The sequence below is a fragment of the Apteryx rowi genome, unplaced genomic scaffold (assembly GCF_003343035.1).
Source record: "Apteryx rowi isolate R43461 unplaced genomic scaffold, aptRow1 scaffold_290, whole genome shotgun sequence".
NCBI classification, from domain to species: domain Eukaryota; kingdom Metazoa; phylum Chordata; class Aves; order Apterygiformes; family Apterygidae; genus Apteryx; species Apteryx rowi.
The window spans coordinates 299,450-323,590 of NW_020449308.1; the positions used below are offsets into that span (position 1 = coordinate 299,450).

The following is a 24,141-nucleotide window of genomic DNA, read 5'->3' on the forward strand; positions in this document are numbered from 1 at the left end:
ATTCTCACAGCTTTATCTATTGCATGCAGACTTTTAAGGTAAACAAAAATATCTCAAATACAGTTAGCCTTCACTTGCAGAGAACTCTCTTTATACATTGCCAGAAATGCAAACAAGCATCTGTTTGACACCTAGCAAAACATACAAAAGCCTGATTCCAGTTCTCAGTGGTTGCCCCAATTGCAGCTTCTCATGTTCTTTAATTACCCAGTTAAGACACTCAGCACCTCAAGCACTGGACCATGGTTGTTAAGCTCAAGAAAGAGAAGGTAAGTGCTACACTAGGCAAAAAATGAAAGAATGTTTCTCCTTTTCAGAAAATGCTAAAGGTATTCAATTCAGAACTTCATTGTACCTTGTGAAATGTCTTCCTGCTGTAGCAGAATGTAAATTCAGCAAAAAGTAGTTTTAGCATGTAGGAATATTTCATGTTTAACCTGCTGCATACTGGCTATATAGTCATGGATTTCATACGCCAGTTTTAATTAGGGAGAGCACAATTTTCACTGCAGTATCAAAAAAAAGGAGGGACAAGGGGGATACACAAGATGGGGGAGAAAAATGAGAAAACTAAATGTTAATGTTCGCTAAAATACCATCTTGATTTAAAAAATGTGAAGACTGTGCAAGCTGTATTGAACCATTTTGTTGCTGTATCTTCACTGCTTGGATATAATCCAGAAGTGCTATATTTTACCCGAAAAATAGGAAAGCTGATTAAATCAAAATGGATTTCATGGTGGCCTATGTCTGCAGGCTTGTAAAGTTATTGATTATGGCCCTCAACATTGTTCTTATTGATGGCTGCATCCTAAACGTTGTAAAACCCATGACATTCACTTTTTCAGACCAAACACATCAGGAAAGTAACTTTATTTTTTCAATGCAATATGAGGCAGGAAAACATTGTGCTTTTTTTTCCCATCTCTGAATCGCATTTGGCTTTAAGGAAATTTGTTAATCATATAATTTCATCCTGGCATATGTCCTTAGCCTATGTAATTTTTGTTAATAGTTATTTTACAAAATTATAGGGCATATATGATAACTTTGAAATTTTTGGCAGGAAGTGCATTTATTTATCTGTAATATACTAAATCTATGGCTATCTTATCAAGTTATTGATACTTTTTTTGTGGGTATGGTTGAAGGGAGATGGTTTGTGAAACTGTGTATGCAACATAAAAGTCCTTTCAGTTCTGATTTTCTAGTAAAGACTCAACCTTATTAAGAACAGCTTACAAGCCCTTCTTATAAGGACTCCTTGAAATCTAAGTGTTTTCTATGCACTTCTTAAAACTATTGCTGTATTTGATGTGAAATACTCCTCCTTACAAACTCAGACRAGATTGCTTTATCTTTAGTGAAGTTCGCACCTGTATGAAATCTTGCTGGGGAAAACCGAACAGCTAAAACTATGGGCCCTACGAGACAAACAGCACCCACTTCCATCACCCTTACTGCACGGGTTTAAAAAGCTCAGTATCCTGTCTTGTTCCCTCTGACTTCAGTACTGTTCTGTTAATTAAAATCATGAGAGATTGCAGGTTTATAATATTGTATTGTATCAATATGTCAATCTCATAAAGCTGCTCCTTACTACCTTCATCTATTATGACCCATGTCTGAAAGAAAGCAGATTGGAGATCTCCTTTTAATCTCTCTAAAGACTGAGTATATTGTGTCAGTTGGGATATTGGCTCTGACTCCTTGCTCCTAGAAATTCTGTTTATCAGTGGGGAGACTGCAATGACTACTTTTCACCAAGGTGTTCAAAGCGATAGGCTTGAGCTGAATTCATCCCTGGTATTGGACATACTGCCAGAGAGGTAAGGTATAGTTTCTGATGCATTCAAGTGGCAAGGAAACCCATATATCGTTCCCAGTCACTGCAGCTATATTTTACTTCTATTCATTAGAGTATAGTATCTAGCCGTACCCATTGCTAAACATAACTGCATGAAGAAAGATGGATCCAGGACTCCAGGATATGTGTCCTATCCACTAAAGCTCATGTGGATGTGTAACTCCTGTGTTTCTTAAGCATGTTTTAGCACTATATTACAAAGCTTTTAGCTAATGAGAAACTAGTTACCCCTGTACTTTTCAAAGTCTGCTAAGTCTATCTATTCCAGAGGACTGTAGAGGTGAGGGAAGAAGTATGCCTGCTTATATGATCAATTCAAAGGGCAACTGTGACTCTAGCTCTTACAGAAATCTTACAGAAAGGGAGGTGGCAGTGGTTTTGTAACATCACCTGCTAATCATTGAGATCCTGGAGCAAGCAAGAATGTGTTGCTTTGAGTTTTCTTTAACTCTAATTTTGTCTGATATTTGTAGAGGGCACAAAAATGAAAAAGTAGAATATTATAGATCCAGAGGTCAACATGAAGAAGAAAGAAAAAAGAGCAGTGGAACTCTGCCCTGCCCACCAAGTTAACTCCAAGCCTTCTCAGTCAAGCAAACCATCACTTTGAACATGAAAGACATATATGATTATGAGATCTGTTTGTCTCTTCTCCTTCAGTGCTAAGAATCCAAGGGCTTTAGAAATACAGGACTTTTCTCAAATGACATTTACTTAGATTACCAACCTACCCGAGGAAATGAAGTAAGACCTAATCACCATAAATTCTTCTTTAGAATTCTGCTTTAAAGAGAAAGATGGTTTAAAGGACTAAATACTTAGTTTGAGCACCTGGTTTACATTCCCTTTTCTGAAGATACTGGACTATATGTAAACTACCTAGCCTGAGGTTTAACAAGTAACTGCCTAATATGTAGCAGCTTTTTTTTTTTTTTTCAGAGTAAGGTAACGACATTAATATTTACCTAGTTCCTAGTCTACGCTTTATAGCTACATTTACCTCTATGGTTCCATGGTAGTAGCGGTACCCAGTCTAGTTATTCTATGCATTATATCAACTTCTAATTGGTATTATGACCACAATAAAGACTGCGCACTTGAAAGAGTGTATCTGTGAGTGATTACATGCTGAGTATCTGAGCTGTGCTCTCAAAAAGCTGACTGAGACCATCCATCTGAGATTACCAGAGATATTTGTTCTAGGCTATCTGTGACCTTTTATAAAATTCCCTGCATTCTTAATTCATTAGTTTACAAATCTTTTCTGCTTAGAACCTTCCTTCCATTAACCCATCTGTGCTTACTACCCCAGTATTGGCCAGTTGGTTCTTATTACAAATGTCTTTTTCACAATAATAGCTGTTGAAGGCGCTTTTTTTTTTTTTTAATAAAAGCTAAGTAGCTGTAGATCAAAGTAGTAGCTTCAGAGAAATGCCAGTAAAGTATATTGGCTCAGATAAACTGTTTCTAAGATCTGGTTAGGAGTAAATGAACACTAGAGACTAAGCAAGCCTCTAACTCCAGGCGGATTAGGTTATCCTGGAAAGACTTCTGATATTGCTTGCACTGAATTTGTTCTAAAGCTAAATGTCCAATTCACCTCATGCCATGAAGCTAGGTAAATTTCATCAGCATTTAATTGATGTAAATTAACATGTAATATATCATTGTTCCTGCAATCTTATAGAAAATGTAAAAAGAGTACTTCAGACTATGATGATTTATGACAAATCATGATACCATCTTCCTACCTGATTCAGTGGTAGTAATAAGACTAAAAGGGTGCCACATTTCTTGTTTGACTGTGATGGCTAGAATGAAAGAAAAATATCTCTCATGAGAAGTACTGGTAATTGCAGCTCATAAAATCCTCTATTAAATGGGTTATATATCAAACAAGTATATGCAGGCAATTTCCTTTCTAGCCCATCTCTCATTCTCTTCCTTTAACTTCTTCTTACCCACCCCCTGCCATATACACATATTTGTTTTAAAAGTGCTGAAAGTTAAATGCAGGGTTTAAAATATAAGTTTTAAATTCCTAACAGTAGATCAATACTTTTGACTTGATTGAACATTATGGCCCATATGAATTCTTCATTAGCAGGGAAGAAAATGTCAATATATACATGACTCTTATACAAGTGTTCAAATGTCATCTTCCCTTATGGGTTCCACAGCTGAAGTATCATCCTTGGTACAGTATTTTTCAGTTCTGTTAGGATTAAATCAGAAGTATAAAGTAAGTGCTGTCTTCAGATGTGTGGATGTCCATCTAATTAAATATCCTACATGCCTTCATAATTTTTAGAAAACTTTGATTAGCTCTTGCCAAATTAAATTATTTTTATATTTGAAGTTTGTAACAATATAAAAAGTAAAAATTTATTGTCTTTATCTGTTGTGTTCATTTGGTGTGTAAAATGTCCAAAGTAATATCTGATAGAACTTCAGACAACCCATTCAAAACTTAAAGAACTCCAAGTAACCACAGTTGTTTGCATGTATGCATTAGACAGAGATCTTATCTTTGATATCAGGTTCTGACTTAAAAATACCCACAGAGGACACAAGTCATTTCAAATGTGAAAAGGGAAAAAATGCATTCTGTTAGTTAAAAGGAAAAGAACCTGAGCCTTGTTAGTCAAGAGGTAAAATCTGTCACCACATCACAGTGTCTTTCTGGGAAATACCACCTAGTTCTTTGTTTTACAATGCTTCTCATCCTCAGATTTCTCTGTTTACAGCACAGCATGGTGACACAGTTATCCCCAGGTTCTGAACCCAAATCACTTTTGATTTTGAAGATTAAAATTAGTACTCTTGGACTGATGGAAATACAAAGCAACTCATTGTGTGGGCCACACATACCATATGCAGCCAGTGTGAATAACTGGACTATCACATCCTAGAAAAACTCCTACATGATACAAAAAAACCCTGTCATTATCATGCTCTCTTAAAGGAAAGACAGGAAAAAGGTATCAACAACTGTGAGCAAAATGTGCATATAATCTGTGATCAAACATTCAACATCATGATCAGATGGCAATTCAGACCTCTCTGAACCCTCTTTGGTATCAATAGCCACTGACAGTGCATAGAACTCCATGCCCTAGAAAAGCACAAATGTTTCAGTATCCAAAATGATAGAAGTAAAAGTTGTTGCCATTACAGAATTATCTCTTCCCATTTCAAACAGTAAGTCCAAAGCGTAACTGTGAACTCTTTGGTAATAATTTGTTTATGATAGCATGATCTTTTTTTCCTCTTGTACTTGCAATTTTTTGGATATGCATATAAACTAGTTGAGTTATTGAACTCCTTTAGTTGTCTGACTGCATAACTGATTACAGATGTAAACAATCAGCAGACATGAGCTTTGCAGATACAATTAACCACAAAACCAAGAAATATATAATTCCACATTCATAAAAGTTAAATGCTTATAAACAAGAATGCAAACAGGTATTTGAAATATTGGGAAAACTGTAGGGACAGGTTTGGTTTTTTTGAGAGGAAATTTGCTTGAATATTATTATATAATATTTTTGTAAACAATTTTTAATTAGTTTATTAGTTATTATTAAGACCACTATTCTCAGGTATGTTGTAACTATAACTGCATAACTTAATGACCTTTGAAAGGAAAATGTTAGATTTAGACAAATGCTGTACTTTACCTAAATTCAGAATAATTTATTTCATCTTTCAATTACAGCTGTAAATTTTACAAAATTCTGATTAAGATCAGAAGCTAGCAAAGAAGAGATGGCTCCTAAATCTAGAATGCACATAAATCCCTAGCTGCCCTTTTGTTTTGGAAAGGCATCCATTCAAATATGGAGTTTAATCGCCCTGGATTGTTATGTGTACTTATTGTGATCAACACAGTAAGAAGTTAGCATCTCTGAATAATAAAAAGTATTACTTTGCCTACAAAAAGCCAGAGTAACTGTAATCAAAGCAGTTGAGCTGTCTTTGCACACTGTGGATAGTTTCCAGGTTAGCCAAACAACAAAAAAAAGTATGATGTGGCCAGTTATGTTGTGGGAGGGCCTCCTTGTGTTCGAACATTGAACAAAATGAATTATAATGAATTCACAATAATTATCATTGGACAAAGTAAAAGTGTTCTTTCAGTATTTCTGTTCTCTTCTGGGGAAAAACAATTATCATATAATCCTGTCATAGTTGATGATAACAAAATTTCCATTAAAAAAGTTACTCTGAAGGATGTGAAGAATCAGCTCCTTTTCCCACTCACTTGTATATACTATCAGCAAGTCTATGTAATTTGCATCAAAGAGTTATAACAGAAGTGTCAGAGGAGTTCTGTAAACTGTCAGGATTGATTTCCAAAAGTCTTGCAACATGGAAGACATTCAGGAAACATCTGGAAGAAAAATGAATGTTGTGCCAATATTTAAAAAAGAATAAATAGAATAATCCATTTAATTATAAGCCTATCATCTTGAAATCAGTCTGAGGAAAAATAATGAAACATTTAATATGGGACTCATTTCATAAAGAATTAAGGAGAGTAATTTAATGCAAATCAACACGTTTTTTCTGGAAAAGAGATCTTGTCGACGTAACTGGGGTGTTTTCTTAATATTACAAATTTGACTTATAATGGTATTGTTGTTGTAATATTCTTGGATTTCTATACTGTCCTGGTACTGCACATCATCTTGATAAATAACCTGGAACATGGCATACATAAAGTCAATTAAAAGTTATCTAAATCATAGCCCAGTGTAATTATAAGAAGGACTCATTGTTATGTGGCTATGGAGGTTGATTCACAGGGATCATTTTCTGGCTGTAAGCTATTTAACATGTTTATGAATGACTTGGGGAAAAATAATTACTGATACAATCTTCAAATAATACACAAATTGCAGAAGGAAGGAAAGCAGAAGAATGACAGTGGCTGGATACTGGTTCAGAAAAATCTCCACAAGTTACTAGTTAGGCCTCTCTACAAAATGTTTATGGATGCAGTTCACTCCTACGGGATGAAGAACGCTGTTCTGGTGAGCCACGGCTCTGAAAAGGCCTGGGATCATATTGGCTGGGTCAGCAGCAAATGGGTTTCCAGTGCAGTGTTGGGCATATCTAAACTTCGGGACCCAGCCAACCCTTCTGTTTTAGAGTGGGACCCAGGCACACACTGTCCCACGTGCCCTCATTTCCGTGGAGAGGCAGCCTTGGCACAGGCTGAAGGGACATGCAGCACTTGGCATTGCCATGCCCTCTTCTGCCCTCCAGAAAGGCACCGGTGCTGCCGTACTGCTGGGGATACCCCTATGCACCTCTGCCTTGTGCAAGAGGCAGAGCCGCTGTGCAAAGAAAGATGAGAGCCAGCCTTGTATGCACACCCAGAGAAATATCAAGCAAGAGCAGGGGTATAAAATAGCATCTGGATTTGGTACTGGTGCAACTGCAACTGCAGTACTGTGTCCAATTCTGATGCCTACAGCCCAAGGAGCATAGCTGAAAAACGAAGGAGCTGATAAAGGTACTGGAAAACATGTCTTTTTAGTAAAAGCTTAAAAGAACTTTCTCACTTTAATAAACGGGTGGTTAAAATCAGTACCTGACCATAGTCAAAAATGCAAAAATGAGAAAGGAAACTTTGAGAGGCTCTTCACTTAGGCAGGGTTTTTATAAGATAAAAGTCTAAAACTTGAAGCTAGACAAATAAAGATTATAAATGAGGCATGTTTGGAATAGCATGTTGCTAAAGTATTGGACCCACAATTTCTTGAAGTGTTGAAATCAGAAATAAATAGATTTATTTTCCGTAAAACATATGCTGTAATTCGTGCAAGAACTAGTTCAGGGAAATTTTTCATTCTCTGTGAAGCAGAAGATCAGATCTGAAGATCACAAAAATTTTACTCTACCTTATAATCTGTAAAAATGTTTTTAAGAGCTACTTATTCCTTGATGAAAATTTTACCTAGTTTTTCAACCCATTGAAACATTGAGTTGAAATATCCTTTTAATTCATGGCAATCTCTGCTAAGTGAAATCAGTAACAAAAAACAGACAGATATATTCTTTCATGCATATTTAGTATCAGATATGCCAATTAATCTCAAGAGCAATTCAGAAATTAAAAAAAAAAAAAGTGCATAGCTGACCAGCCATTGTTCTTTATAGCATTAGAGACATTTGACTGTATTGTGAACTTTTCCCTTTAAAATAAAATCTCCATTTTCCAAATGAGATTCAGTTTTAAAACTCTTAGGGTAGAAAAGTATAACATGTAGAATACAGTATCTCAGGAGATGCCTCCAGAAAGATATGCCAAGGGTTTTCTTCTTTTTTTTGACCTAATAGGAATTTCAGAAATGCCTCTGCTCACAAGAATGCTGAAAGTAGTAGTAGCAATATAGCCATCAACTTTGCTTCCTTCAGGAAAAACAAACTATTTTTTTTTTTCAGTTTAAAGAAGGAAATCATAAGGTAAATCAAAGGGTCACCCCCATAGTGATCTCACAGAGGCACCGATGTAAAAGCTCCATTAAAATATTAATCTTTTTGCAGTTGCTTTTAATAGAATACTAGCAAAAAAAGAAAAGTGTGACCTAGAAGGGGGAAAAAATCCCAAGGATTCAAGGGATAATTTTCTTATTTTGTTTTAAAAAATCACCCTAAGCTTTTCTTTTTTCTATTAAACTAGGTATAATTTAAAAAAGGCATTTCATACTCAAACTACAGTTTATAAGTAGGGGAAAATATTTTCTCTAGCTCATATGTGATAATATATAAAAGTGTGATGAATGGACTGCCATTTCTAAACTTTATCAAGCTCACCATGTCATATGCAAAATAATCAAGTTAATATATCATCATTTTAACTAGTTCATAATTTGATATGAGAAATGCTATATCCATATATACATATTATATACATTTGTGTGTTCATACTATATCTATTTTTACTTTTGGGGGGGTTAGAAAAAGAATGAAAACCCATTCTGTTAACATTCCAAAGTAAACATTACCTTCTACCTGTTTTTGAGTACTAAAGACATTGACTTGAAAGAACAGAAGAAATATAGAGGGCAAAACAGGTTGCCTAGCAAAATAGGTGTAGACTGCTAGACCGAATTGACCTTTTGATATTAAAGAAGACTTCCTTCCCACCCCCAGATCTGACGGATTTTATGAGAATCACCTCTACTAACTCCTTTGTGCTACAGTGACTTTTCTCTTTTATTCCATCATGCATATATTACATCCTTGAGTATGTACCTTCCTTGTGTATTTTAATCTGTATGTTCTGCTAATACTGTAGCACAGTTATTCCACAGAAAAAGTCATTCTCCTCCAAAAGGCTAAGAAATCCAAAGGAGTCTACAGAGGGATTTTTCTCCTCATCTCAATAGAATAGAAAGCATTGTTCCTCACCTTAATAGTATAAGCTGAAAATGTAATCCTCTGTAGTGCATGTGCTAAGATCTACAAGAACAATTTTTTTAGATGCTTGAACGTGTACTTACTTTGAATTTTCATAGATCTGAAACAGTTACAGGGTCTTCATTGCAGGCAAGTCCCTAAGCTGAGAAATACAGAGGTGAGATCTGAAGCTCTGTGCTGACAGTCATGGAAGCTACCCTACACAGGCACAAGGATCCACACAACACCTTTACTGGGTAGGAGCTTTGCCAGGCTTGGTGCTCTGGATTTATTTCTTTCTCCCTACTATACAAAAAATGTCTAAAGTGTATCATCAAATCTCTCTCTAAATAAGTTGTGTTTATTTGGTAGCAAATTTCCTTACATTTGCCTTGTTTGTTATTCTTTTTCCCTACAAACACTACTTTGCTTATATTCTTAAAGCACCATCGTTACACTGCCACTAGATTCACCCTTGCTGAAGGATGTAGATCCTAATCCTTCTAATTTAATTAAATCTTCAGTTAAATCTCCAGCAGTTAGACAGAGCTTCAGCGATTCAAATCATTGTACCAGAGCCTCATGTCACATTTCCTAAGCAACCACATATCCCTTTACTGCAATACTATTCATTTTTTAAAAGGGAAGAAATGGCCATAGAAGACCAATGTTACGTTTATAAGATATAGCAGCTGGTATAGCTATCATAATTTTGTACTCTTTAAGTGATTCATGAATGTTAGCAGCCTCATTCTAATTATTTTTTCTGGACAATTATCCAGGTGCTTCATGATGGAGACAATACAGATTTGCAATCAAATATACCTTATTGTAATTATATGAGCTTGATTTTACATAATTCTTTGYAGTACTGTGGACATTAAGCATTACATTGTTCAGTGTCTCTTTAAAGAAGAGACTATAAAACCAAATTTCATTGCAAACTTAGATATTGCCAGGGAAAAGAAAAAAAAATGCTGTAAAAGTTATTTTAATAAGCTAAAAAAGATAAACTGGGGTTTGGGGTTTTCTTAAGATAAAAATTTCTTCACAGAATTTTCAGCAAAAACTTAACAGTGCTAAGGCATGAAAACTTGTTAAAGTAATTTGACTAGAAACCTAAATGAAATTAGTTTTTCAATATATCCAAGCTGAGAGAAGAAAAAAAATGTAAATCTAAAATAATTTATAAGAGTATATTAGATGTGAAAAAGATTTGGGAAAGAAAAATATTTTTCAACACAAAAAAGGAATAACTTCTCTTGGTAGTTCTTTCAGATTTGTTTCATTAATGATACATATCACAATACATGTTTTTGCATACATACTAATCTTTAATGATAGTCTCTTCGTTTTTATGGTTCTTTTTCCCTTCACCATATGCCTAGAGCTAAAATCAGAAATTGGGCAAACATATGCAGTTCCATAGACTTGCAGGAATGGCTCATAATATTTTATATCCTTAACTTTATACATTTCCTGCATTTGTGAAAATGGTAGCTAGGAATCAGCTAGCTATCATTTGAGAAGCCAAGGATCCTTCTCAACATATAGTTAATTCTTTTCAACCCGAAAATTAATTCAACTGATTCAGTAAAGAATTTCATGTCCACAGAAGGTTTGGTATCTGTAAGCTTTTAGGCACTATTTATGCACTTTTGTTTAGGTAATCTGTGAATGAGGAAGTATCTCTTCCTCTGTGTTTAGAAGGTACCATTTCCAAGGAAGCTATTTTGATGGCATGCTTTTGGCAGTGTCGCTCTGCAATACAGACAGAGGTACTCACTGTCATTTCTTAGCGAAAGTAACTCAGCTCCATCCTTCTGCTTACTTTTCAGGGAACATCAATTCAAGAAGGCAACAGAGATGTTAATTGTAATAGATCCACTGATGTAATTCTCATAACTGAGTTGCTCTATCTTGACCTACATCAGCTGTGCATGAGAACTGCAACTTTCTCTTTTTCACCAAGTAATTGAAAGTAAAATTGTAAGTAAGCTAACAAAAAATTCTTGTATGTATTAGGCTTTTAAAAAATGAGAAGAATTGAAGGAAATGAGCCAACATGCTTTTAAGATCATAGAAACAAAGTTCTTTTTTGTATACTTTAGCATCTGGGCTGATTTTACTCTTCAACAAGTGTACAAGAAAAACATTCCAGTGCTAGGAATGAGAGAAATTATTCAGAAGTGTTGATCCAATCTGAATATGCCATACAAGATATACAAACTTTGAATTTAAACAATATGCACTAAGGGTGTCAGGATACTCTTATAAAGTACCCTTATAAAGTATTCATCAGATCACTTTTGTGCATTGAACTGATGCATATGCATTATACATTTTCTTTTCCTTCTACATTTCTCTCTCTTGATCCTTCCACATGTAATTTATGCAAGCTTAGTCTCTCAAGTTCAGTTAGAATCAATTGACAAGTCTGGAGACGATTAGAAGGCTGCAGGTTACGTTTCAGTGTATGCCTGTGATTTCAGCATATGCCTGTGACTCTGAAGGTTTAAAAATACAATGGATTTCAATCTCCATAGATCCACTATGGGGCTGCAATGATTTACGCTAGCTGAAGATGTGTCCTTGTGAGTCTGTCTCAAACAGCAGTGCAGACAAACTGCAAGGACTAAAAGATTGCAAATTACACCAATTTAAAATAATTACAGTTTTGGTCTTGTGACTATGAAGCTAAAAAGTAAAATACAGATAAAAGTGTATGTATTTTCTCTAACATGTTTTTTGTTTCCCTCCTCATCTCCTCCTCCTCTTTTCTTTCACGTCCTCTCTGGAAAATGATTGGCAGATTTCACTACAAAGGACAGATAAACCTGAAAATGGTTCCTTCTCCTCTGTTTCAGAGACCTCCTTTCTTTGACAGAGAATTTAAGGAATCAAGGTAATTGCTTCTACTCAGGAGATTCTAATCCAATTTAAGAAGAAAAATTGAGTGAAGCATGGGAGTTGAAACTGGAACAAAAAGGCTATCTTACATATTGTGACCAAGACTGAAATAGAAAAATATAGTAAGTTATGCTTACTGTGGCTAGCTGATTTAATTATCCAAAGAAATCTACTTTCCATTTCTAGTCAATAGCTACAGTTTTAACCTGAGGTTTATGTATAAGAAAAGTGAAAAATGCTAATTGAGACAGTTGCATGTACTTATAAAACCAGATGCATATCCAATGTATTGTTTTTAGGCATTGCCACTTTCCTGTCCAGTTACTTACATGTGTGAATCACATGTGTATGTGTCAAGGAAGCAAAAGCAGCATTGTTATAAGTACATGAGGGATTACAGTTATGATATCTGATAGCAATCAGGCATACATTTCAGTTCAAATTCTTATACAAAGAGATAAAGCTGAACAGACTATTACTTGCATCCACAATAAATGCTCAATAGTACTAAAAACTTCTGTGGTATTACAGAAATACTTAAAGATAAACTTCCCACATATAACACACTGTCTATAAAGCAATGTATGGTCATGAACTGAATATTAAGACTCAGTCAGTCTGAGAAGCGAGGAAAAATTATGTAAAATTATATTTACGAAACAGTAAAAGATGTACTTACTTATTTTTACTAAACAGTAAAGATTCCACTGCTTTACTGCTTTTGCATTAGCCTACAGGTCATAAAAGAAATGTGAATATAGCAATGCAATCTCCAATGGGATTAAAAAAAAAAACTTCACCTGTAAGGGAGTCAAAAGTAGCTTTTGCTTATTGTATACCTGTGATAAGAGGTCTATTAGATGAAACAAATTACATGCTATCAAGAGAATGGCTTCCTGCTCTGAAGAAATGAGGGACATTTCAGTGTCTGCTTGTGTGTTTGTATGTATGAGGGAAAGAAGGTGGGCATGACTCATCCTGACAAACAAAAACTATTCCCAGAATAAATTCACAAACCCTAAAAATATCAAGGCAAACAAATAAAATGTGTGAAAAAGAGAAAAAGGAGAAAATGTCTTACATAAATAACGGAGATGAAAGAACAGATACCCATCTGAGATATCAGTTAAATATAAAAAAAATGCAGTGGTACAGAAACAAAGAAAAGCAATAATTTGGAGCTTAACATCTTATGCCATTAATGTCATGTATGCATAAGTTGTCTCTTACAATATCGCTCCTAAAAATACCTCACTTTTGTCTTCCACGATTTACAAAAAGAAGTGCACTTTACAACCATTAGCCAGATCTCAATTTTGCGGTAGATTCTAGATTCTCAGTTTATATAAACCACTGCAATTCTGTTCATGCCAATGGAGCTCTACTTTTTTTTATTTATTTAAGTTCTTAATTGTTTCCTTACATGTTCTGCACAGCGTGGAATTCTATGCAGTTAACAGGAAGTTACTGAATATAAAATGCTGTAATATTCATTAAAATCCAAATAATATTTAAAACAAACAAACCATCACAATCACATGCATTATATTTAAACACATGTATATTTTACATTTGTATGACCACTTATGGAGATGATCTTCTCTCATTTCTCTCTCTGGTATAACTCCTTCAGGGAACATCTGTTTTTCATCCAACAGGATTCTTCAGTTCTTAGACTGGCCAGAAGGATCATTACTAGGGAAAAAAATTCACTTGTCACAGACATAATATTGTATTTATGTCTCATAAAATCTTTAATTAGTTTAGAAGACCCAAAATCCTCTAGGGACTGTAGCAAATTCAGAAGTTGTTCTGAAATGATAGAGTGGATGCTTCAGTTTTTGACCTACCAAGCTAATAGGTAAGAAAGAAAAAATGCAGGCAGACAACAATTTTGTCATATGGACCACATATTTGCCTCATCAAAGCTAGGGCTAATGTTCACCAAAACTTTGCAACTAAAGTTTACAAAATATAATGTACCAAATATCAGTTGGTGTAAAATGACCTAACACAACCCAATCAGCATCTAGAGAATCTAACCTTTTGCTCTGACAGTACTTTTTGTAGGGACTAAGGTCTTGAAATCACTGGAAAAAAATAGTGAATTTTTCGATTAACATTACTGGGGCTCTTCAGCTGTATCTAGTCCTTCTGCAGTGATTTAGAACATTTGCAAATGATCTGATAAAGTAAGGCAGATGGGTGAATGAAGATGAATAGAGACAATATACTCACAGAACATAGGTTGTGCTTTATTGTGTGTGTGTGTGTGTGTGTGTGTGTGTGTGTGTGTGTGTGTGTTTTCTCCATTGAGAATTGCCTAATATGGATTTCTACTTTTTGGAGGCTAACTAGCAGTTAGCAGCTCATTGGATGATGTCCAAGGAATATTTCATTTAGATATATTGTTCTGGAACCAATGCCTTGGAATACAAATCTGACCGGGCTCTGAGATTAGGAGAACAGTACTAAATCAAAATGTTAATTAGGCTCCAAGTGGCCACTTAACACAGCAGTTCTCAAAGAGCAGTTTCAAGGAGCACTCCTTGATATTCCACAAGGAGCTGCGCTATCTCATAGTAATGCCTTTCCCCTGAGGTTTCCAGCTGCAAAATTATATTAAAAGACAGCTAAAAATATGTTACTCTCCTAATATTAATTTTCCATGTAAGCAGTCGCTGTGGTTGCCATAGGAATGTTATGTAATTGCAAATTGACAGTGGGATGGTTCATGTGATTATTGAGTGGGAAGAAGTCAACATTATGAAGTATTCTGAGAGCCTTTGGCAGACTTTAAAGGAAATTTTCAAGCATGATATAGAACTGCTCAGAACAGAATAGAAATGGTTAGTAATGGCTGCAGAATTTAGTCATTGCACAACTAAATGTAATGCACAAGCTCCTTGAGCAATTCCTGAAAAAGAAATAAACACCTTTCTATACTTGCCTCTAATTGTCTCAAGCAATCTTGGGAATGTTATTGTATTCACGTTGTGGTATTGTGCCTTTTTGATACATAATTCATGCAGACAATCTGCCTTGAGTAGGTTGTAAAGTGCCATGAATGTGGAAACGTGATTGATTTGACACAATTCAGAATGCACTAAGGATGTGGGACATGAATGCAAGATCCAGGTCATGCCATGAAAATAGGGTCAAGCAGTAAACACCTGACAGGTAGCATAGAGAAGGAGAGTCCTGAGATGCAGTTATTAGGATAGAATTCCAAAAATATGGACCCAGTTTCAGGTTCTGCTGTAGACTTCCTCTGTATGTAGTCTCAATACTGAAAATCCATGAATGCTGAATTATTTGATGCTGGAAATACGAGTTTGCAGATGGACAAATATATATGCTTGCTCCTGCATTGGGAAATGGAGATCTGAGCCAAAAGAATGAAGTGATTGATCCCAGACTATCAAGAGTAAGAAAAGCTGAAGGTAAATTAGATTTGTGGCTCCTTTTTCTAATGACTAGAACTGTACTAATATATATTAAAAAAAAAAGTCTCATCCTCTTCTTGGGCCCTCACACAGAACAGCTTATGTTTGTGCAACTAAACTCTCGTTTCTCCAAAGGGTCTTCCGTTTGTCTGTTGGGAAGAGACCCTGGCTTGCGCTCTCCCTTGAACAGTGTTTGGGAGAGGGTTATTTGGCAGAAATCACAGCCATGCCTGAAAGCAGGCTAACCACTGAATAGGATGGGTGGATGAACAGCATGGACACTCACATGCTCATACTTGAGTATATGCCTTAGCCAGACTTCATTTATTAGTACAGATGTAACTAGTGATAAACTGCTGTGAGGATGAGTTTCACTGATATGCTAAGGGACTGGACTTCTGAAGAAGGAGCAGATCATAGGAAAATCAGGAATGTTTTTTTTTGTTGTTGGTTAGGCCTTGATGTCTCAGTTCTTTGTATCAAAGCAGCTATTGACACGTTGGGCTGACTGCACCTAAAGCTAGCATCAGCTTTAGGTAAGACCTGCTGAATCCTTTCCCTTGCCTTCTGGCCAGGAAATGGACTAGATGATCTTCCAGTATCTTTTTTCACATGTTTTCTGCAAATCTAAATATGCTACTGCTCCTGCCTGTAGTGGATTGAGTGGATTCTGAGCAACACATTAGTCCTCTGCCCAGATGCATGATATAAAGATATGGAGGGTTTTGTTTCGAGGACCCTGGCCTGCTTGTTGTTTTGAGGCCCCACCTCTCCACTGCACAGGCTGCTTTCCATTGCCACTGCTTCCTAGTCACCTCATCACATTTGACCCAGAAGACCCCCAGGTTAAAAGGTGATGATGAGAACTAAACTGAACCAAAGCCTGTTTTTCAGGTTTGATGGTGCATTCACGACTGGCTATTAGCTGAAAAGTCCCCTTCCCGCCTTGCATTTCTTGTGGAAGTTTAGATGGAGAGTTGTTGAGAGATGATCAGTGTGCTGCCACTTTCCCACTGTTGCTTTTTTGAAGGGAACAACCAAATTCTGACTGCAAACAGAATTGCAATGCCGCAGTCAGCATTGCCTGTGTAGCCAGCTTGGCAGAGCAAAGAAACTCTGGCACCATGCACTGCACAGAGCTATAGCAAAGTTACAGCTAGCTAATGTCTCCAGCAATAGAAAACACACCAATGATATTTGGGTCTGTGTTTTTTTTCACTGCCTTTATTCCAAATGCTTGGATCCCAAGGATGGTGCACACAAGATCTCAGTGGCTTTGTGATATAATTTCTGTGGATTTTTGTTATATGAGTTTCCAATACATATCTTGTCACACAATTTCTTATGGGTGATACTTGTTTTAGATGGCACCTGTTGTATCTGTTTATCCATGCCTCATATGTTTTGTTAAAACAGTGGTATTTTGGAGACTCCTCCATATAGAATAAGTAAGTGCTGTAGTCCAAGAAATTCAGTGTGGAAACGATAAAAGTAAAATCACCCAATGTTTAATACTTCAGGCAGTAAGACTGATAGTAGCATAAGGTCCTAAATGTGTCTCTTGAATTTTCTTTTTAAAATAATATCCATATTCTCACAGTATACACATATTTTTAAATAAACCTCTCCAAAAATGCCAGAGAATAAAATGTATCTGCCTATTTTACTATTCCATTAGTATTTTTTTTTGCAATAATATTCTTGTAGTAAAAAAGGAAAACAAAAAAATCCACAACAGGTTTTGTTTCATAAAAGAAGAAAAGATTTGTTGTTTTAGCTGAATTGCATTGCATAGTCCTCTTATTTGAATATATCATGAACAAGAAAGAAATCCTTAGTGTTTCACCAAATTTACGACCAACACATTTTAATGTCCTCTTCCAGGCAAGAAAATGATTTGAGCCTGGTCATACTAGCAGCATAGATAAGATACAAGTGATTATGTGATATGTGGTATCAAACCAGAAGATTTTATCCTGTAAATATTTCCATTTATTTGTTTCTTTTGCTGAATTCCAAGCTCTTAATTAGGTTCACTGTTGACAAAGTGACTGAAATGTTGTAAATAATTTCACTTGCATGCAAAACACGACTCTGCTACAGTAGGAGAACTCAGTGCAGTATGCCAGTACATTTAGCAAGCAGAAGACGGGAGATTACAAAATTGAGATTTTAGAAGGATGTAATTATTTTTTAATCTCTCAGAGTAAAATACAGAAAGATTCTGAATCACAATTTCAAGTACCTACATGGAAAAAAAGAAACATAACTGATTTTTTTTTTTTGATTGAGATTTTTGTTCTGCATTCAGATATAATTCAGTATTTGCCACCTGCAATGCTATAAGTATGCTTAATGGAACTCTTCTTTTACCAATTAGTGAAGGCAAAATGTGTATGGACTTATGTGATGGAGAGCTTAAAATTAAATTATAAATTCATCATATTATTTGCTATTCAATCTGATATTTTTATATAATGGTAATGAATTTTTGGTTCCCTCAGGAAAGACAGATAATTGGCAGGGAAAACAAACAGCAAAACGACCATAGCTATCTCCATGCTCTGGAGATTCATTACAGAACACAGAGTCCTTCATCATAAATGCAGCCACTTGAAACCCATTGCGATATTGATTAGGAGTCAGCACCATTTATTAGTGATATTTGCTTTTTTATCAGTTGTCTATGTAATATCATAGATGTGTATGGTGCTTTAGAGAGAACTAACTGTGCTTGTTACCTCTTGAGGTGTCAAATATATACCATATATTTGTGATGACAGGATAGCCCATAAGAGACTGAGCATGAAGTACTTATGGAAAAAAATATACCAGACCAGTCGGCAGCAAATAACCCTTTTCCTAGCAAAGACATGAAGGAGGTTGAAGTGGAATTACTCTGTTGGGAAAAAAGAGAGAGAAAAAAAAAAAGAGGGAGTTTCTTTGTCAGGGAGGAAGCATTCTGACAAATCAGTAAGAAGGAATGTGCATTACTAATGTCCATGGTATATTAGTTCACCGAATGAAAAGGGTCAGTTTGTAATGTTAGGCATACCCTTGCGCCTGGGGGTGATCAAACACCAAATTAACAGACCATTTTGTTAAGTCCTCATCTGTGTTTTAAAATCACATGTGGGAATAAGACTTTTTCATATGGCTGCATTCTTATCTTAATCAATTCTGACTTTTGCTAGGATATTCTGTGTTTCTTCATGTGAGTAAAAAATTCAGAAGCTGCACGCGAGTTACATTTTTAGTAGTATACCATACCATGAAGATTTCAAGCCTCAAAGAAAGTGGTGAGGGAAAAGCCACCTCCTACTGGACTGAGTATGAATTTATTGAAAAATTTAGTTGTGTCTTCTACGTGTGTCTTTGAAGGACATAAGGCTGATGAACAGAAATGGATATTTTTTGTTAATAAAAATGTTTGTTTTTAAACAAAGTATTTGGCAGTAATTAGATTATTTTCTTTGAACAGCCATAGTTTCATTTTTTACAGAAGTATTGAAATACAATTTTTCTAATAGAATTTGAAACAATTATATAATTTTTTAAGTGATACTTATAGGAAAAAAATCATACTTATTCCCCTTCCCCCCCAGAAGGTAGTTCCATTTTTCTTACTCCCAAGTTACCAATGGAAATGAGAAAATAACAGAGAAAATAAGATTTTCCCCATGGAAATGAACAGATGTTATTCTTAAAAGTATTAAAAAGATTTGCATTTCTCACTGAAAAAGAAAATTAGTGTGAAAAAAATGATTTAAATAAAAATAAAAGGTTACCACAGATTTTATTGTAAAATAAAACCAACCAGTGGAATACCACATTAGCCTTCCAGTTAGGGACTGCCAGGGGGAAGAGAAAAATTCCGAGAAATGTTTCAGAGATCACAGTCCTCACCCTGCACAGTGCTCAACTTGTGTGATTTACAAGCTCACTATGGGGAACAAACAGGATTATACTGGAAAATGACTTACTAATAATATTTAATTGAGGTTCAGTCAGCAGACAGTTACTGTTTTCTCTGAATGCAGGCAGCAAGTTGAATGAGAATGAATGGAGATTCATCATTAAAAAACATACTTCCTTTTTCACTATGACAATTAAAAGAACCCATCATAGCTAGCTATTTTCTTCAGATTTACTTATTTTCTTTGCCTTTTATCTCATGTTACCTTCACAGACTAGGGAACATTTTTTCCTCTCCTGCTGCTTCTGCTTTCCTGGAATATTTGCAGTAATGGTTTCCTTTGTGTCTCTCATGCTAATTAATACATGGTAGAGTACTACCTTGTGCATGGCATGTGCACATTAACACTGCTAACATTTTGCTACTTCTATCAGTAATTAGCATGGGAGGATGAAAGGAGACATTTTTCACTAATGAATGTTCATACAGCACTTTGACCATGTAAGGCCCTATAGACGCATGAAGTGCATTTTTTCCGGTTCTTTCCCTGAAGCTCTAAGCCCATCTTTGGCTGATTTTGTCTTTCCTCCTCTGGCTAAAACCTTTCATTTACATATTGAATTTCAGTGATATTAAGTGATGAAATGACAAGATTGAGAACATGGAAAGATTGCAATTCATATTGACAGAATACCTGTATGAAAAAGCAACAATGGGATTGATTTGCTATTAAACATTTCCAGTTTATACTAGTATAGCTTGTTAGGGGAGTAACAGTGGTGATCTAGTTTTAGTAATAGGTAGAATAAATTTTTTAAAAATGAGGTTTTAAAGTAGAATTTAAAAAATGCAAGATTTTGGGTTGTTCGTTTTAAGTGTATTTAAATTATTGTCTGGATCTGAGCTTGTGCAATTTGATGAAGCTCTTCTGAAATCAAGCTAAACTGATGAACTTAGCTTGTATAGATGAAATGCTGTGCTGCTGTAGATGAGCGCCTGTAAGGACTTCTTAAAAAACGTGTTTAAACTTGATAGGGAGAAGTGTAAGTTTTTTTTTCCAAAACTCAGAAGCAATTAGTCCTTTTTGATGCCCAACTGAAGACATTTTTAAAGGGTGTTCCAGAAAGTGCCATGCACTTTTCTTATTAGCAACATACTGCAGTTTTCTCAGTTTGGATAACCAAAATTCACTGACAGTTTTTTTCTTAATTTCCTTCCCTTCTGCAGTTTGCAGCAATTGTCTCAGAAGATCTTGTTTCTTTATTGAGTTTGTACTAATTAGTTCTTTCTGCCCAACTGAAAATTTAGGCTCTCTATATAGTTTATTTTCCAAAACAATAGAAGAATGATAGATGTTAACACACAGGCACAGTTCCTTAAAATGTACTATTTGTGACAAAATAAAAGTTGAGTCTGTGAACTTCAACAAGAAGTTCCCCATCAGAGGAGAAAATGCCACAAAGACTGTATTTCAACAAAATGTAGTTAAGTAAATCAGAGACAGAAGCAGTATCAGTTCAGTTTCTGTTGTTTCAGGGTGTTTTTATTCCAAAATATGAATTGTGAGCAGTATGCACCTGGGAAACAAATTCAAATAGATTTTAAAAATTCTTATCCAATGAGTCAAAACTGTGATATTAAAAGAAATTACTTAATCAGAGGTGGATCATGGTATGGACTATCTATTTCCTTATAATTATACTTGCCAATGTGATAAGGTAAAACATTTAAAGTGGTCTTACAAATTATCATAGCCATAATAACACCTGTCAGCCTACCCTGTCTAGGATTCAGAGTTCTGTTGAACTCGAAGCACTTGTACTTGCCTTCTTTCAGTATTGTTTCACTCATTTCTCTGAATGCTGGTGTTTTCAGCAGTGTTCCACATGATGTAAGCATTCTTCCCAAATTTATTCAGGTCCTGACTTTCCAAATACAGAGATTTCTGTTCCGGACTTTTTTTTTTTTTTTTTAACCCTATAACACATTTAGGTCATTTTTCAATCTCATAGAATTCCAGCCCAATTTCTCTGAACTCTCGGTGTGAGTAAGCTCTTAGAATATAAGCTCTTAGAATGTCTTAATCATTCAGGATGCTTTAACTGCAGAATATCACCATCATTTTTAATGCAGGAAAATGGAAATTGAGTACTATATTCCACATGAGGCTTTAATAGTCTTTTGTAAGAGGAGAGGGGAGAAGTGCCACTGACTTCAATTTATGCAGTGTATAAGTGAATACTTCATATTATTTTCTGTGCTTTCGATAGACTGTGGAAAATATTATAGTTCATATACCAATGGAACACATTAACATTCTTCCCTAGATTTGTGATTTTCTGTTGATCCTCTCACATTTGAGAGAACATGTATTTGCTTGTGATGTTTTTAGCTTGCAATTATTATAATGATGAATTCCATAAGTCTCATACTTAGTGATGTCACCTGAATAGTTTCTTTTTTTCGTTATGTTGACAAGTCTTCCTTTCCTGTAATCTGAATGTACGTTCCTATCTGAAGTAACTGAGGTAGAAATACTAGACGATTCTAATCTCACTACTGCAGAGTTCTTGTGACAGCCATTTACTACAGAGATCTTCTAAATTTTCTATTCTTTTTTCTCTTGAGTTTATGATAATTTCTTTCATCTCTTACCTTTTGATGGTCATTGCACCTATCTTTTAATTCAGCAGTCTAGTTTTATGCAACAAATACACTACTAGTTGCACTATACCTCTTTTGGAGTAAGTCAATGGTATAGAAATCAGAGCAATAGAATGCAAACTTTTTCATTATCCTTGTATTATAAATATATTGGAATCTGTCTAAAGGAACATTCAGATTGCTATAGAAAATATTTTATGAATATTAGCAAAGTAACTGTAATCTAATTATGCTCTTTTTTGATAGGTAGAAACTTAAAAAGAGGTATCAGGAAAATTTTCTGGGACAATGTTAATGACTCTTCATTTGAACAAAAAAGATGAGCTGCGTTATCTTACTATGTGACCAAGCTGATATAATGAAGCAAATGGCTTTTATTGCTCAACTACTGTTTGGCTCAGTGTAAGCAACATATTAATAAACAATTTTCAATATTTGCAGGTGGATATGATATGTTCTTTTTCTGTGCATCACCGCTCTCCTGATCTATCTCAGGGCATCTTTCTAAGTCATTTGTCTTCTGCTGGACTCCTACCTTTGTAGGACCTCTTTTTTTCTTCGCTGAAACTGGGTTGTTTCATTCCTTTCATCATGGAAGCGAATGAACTCAGGACTCTAGCATATTTTCTTCCCTCTCTGCATCTTCTTCCTGTGTCTCTGCTAGTTTCAGCATGACTCATCATTCAAGCAAGAATTGCATGCAGTTCTAAAACTTGTTCATTTCCTTCTTGGATATGTCCTTTAACTTTCATTGATACCCTTCTGGCTAAATGGTTTTCTGGCTACATCATAATTCCTTGTCAAGTAATGTCTTAAAGGCTGACATCTTTCATTCTGTTGTTATAGTTTTTTTTTTTTTAATAGTTTTCTATCTTTTTTTGCACTTAATCCTACATTATCTTTACATTAAGATTCACTTTAATACTTCTAAGAATGTAAAGTTGTACTTTATCCATTCATCCTTTTTAGTTTTACCTATAACTCTGAATGATTGATAATTGTTGTAATAGGTAACTGCTCTCTCCACTTCTACAATTTATTTCTCTTTATCATCTGGCCTATTTTACTATTTTTATTTAGAATCTTTCTATGTATTAGTGATTACCAGTAGCTAATCTAGCAGAAACCTGGTTTAACATATTCATGAATCATGATTACTTCTGTGTCAAGAACAGCTAAGCAAGATATGAGGAATTTTCTGTAAGCTTAATAGCTCCCAGATTGCTTGATAAAACTGGATGTGGTGTTTTGAACGTAAAAATCATTACCGACTCAAGGGAAAAACAACCTTAAACAGAAAAGTAAATTTTATCTGTTATGTACAAACCTACTTAAATAAGAGAGGCATAGAAATGGAAAGTTGAAAAAAAAAAAACAGATACTGTTTATCTCCTTGTTTTGAGACAATTCAAATACATCCAGACCCTAACAGAAGCTTGTATGACTTGTTTTAAAGTTTGGAATTATGGTGCTTCTGAAAAACCTGTTCCAACTTTTAATTATCCTTACAGTTAGAAGTGTGTTTTCTGATCTATCCTAAATTTCCCTTGCAGTAAATTAAGCTGAATACTTAATGTACTGCACTCAGGGGACATAAAGAACAATGATCACACTCATTAATAGCAACCTTTTATATATTGGAAGATTATTATATTCAATCTCCATCTTTTCTAAACTAATCAGAGGCAAATTCCTTTAGTCTGTCTTCACATTCAAGTTTTCTGAAATTTTTAGCTATTTTGACGGTCTCATTTGGATTTTTTCTAACTAGTCTAGATTTTTCCTAAGTACCATTGTGAAATCAATGTATAGTACTCAGCAGAGGCCTTTCCATTGCCACTTGTGCTCATTAGCTACCTCTTAATACAACCTTACTGTCTTTTCATTTGCTTGGCTACCTAGTAAATTTTGTCCATTTTGTATTA

General features: G+C 35.1%; 1 long non-coding RNA gene across 3 annotated transcripts; it reads left to right on the forward strand.

The window, feature by feature from the left end:
• Positions 1 to 107: 107 nt before the first annotated feature.
• Positions 108 to 22,604, forward strand: LOC112967789. Of its 3 annotated transcripts, XR_003254108.1 has the most exons (5): positions 108 to 269; positions 9,431 to 9,537; positions 11,119 to 11,269; positions 12,148 to 12,312; positions 22,463 to 22,604. It is a non-coding gene; the product is annotated as an uncharacterized LOC112967789 (long non-coding RNA). The 3 variants fall into 3 exon arrangements; XR_003254107.1 differs by lacking the exon at positions 22,463 to 22,604 and having other exon boundaries at positions 12,093 to 15,114; XR_003254106.1 differs by lacking the exon at positions 22,463 to 22,604 and having other exon boundaries at positions 12,148 to 15,114.
• Positions 22,605 to 24,141: the final 1,537 nt, after the last annotated feature.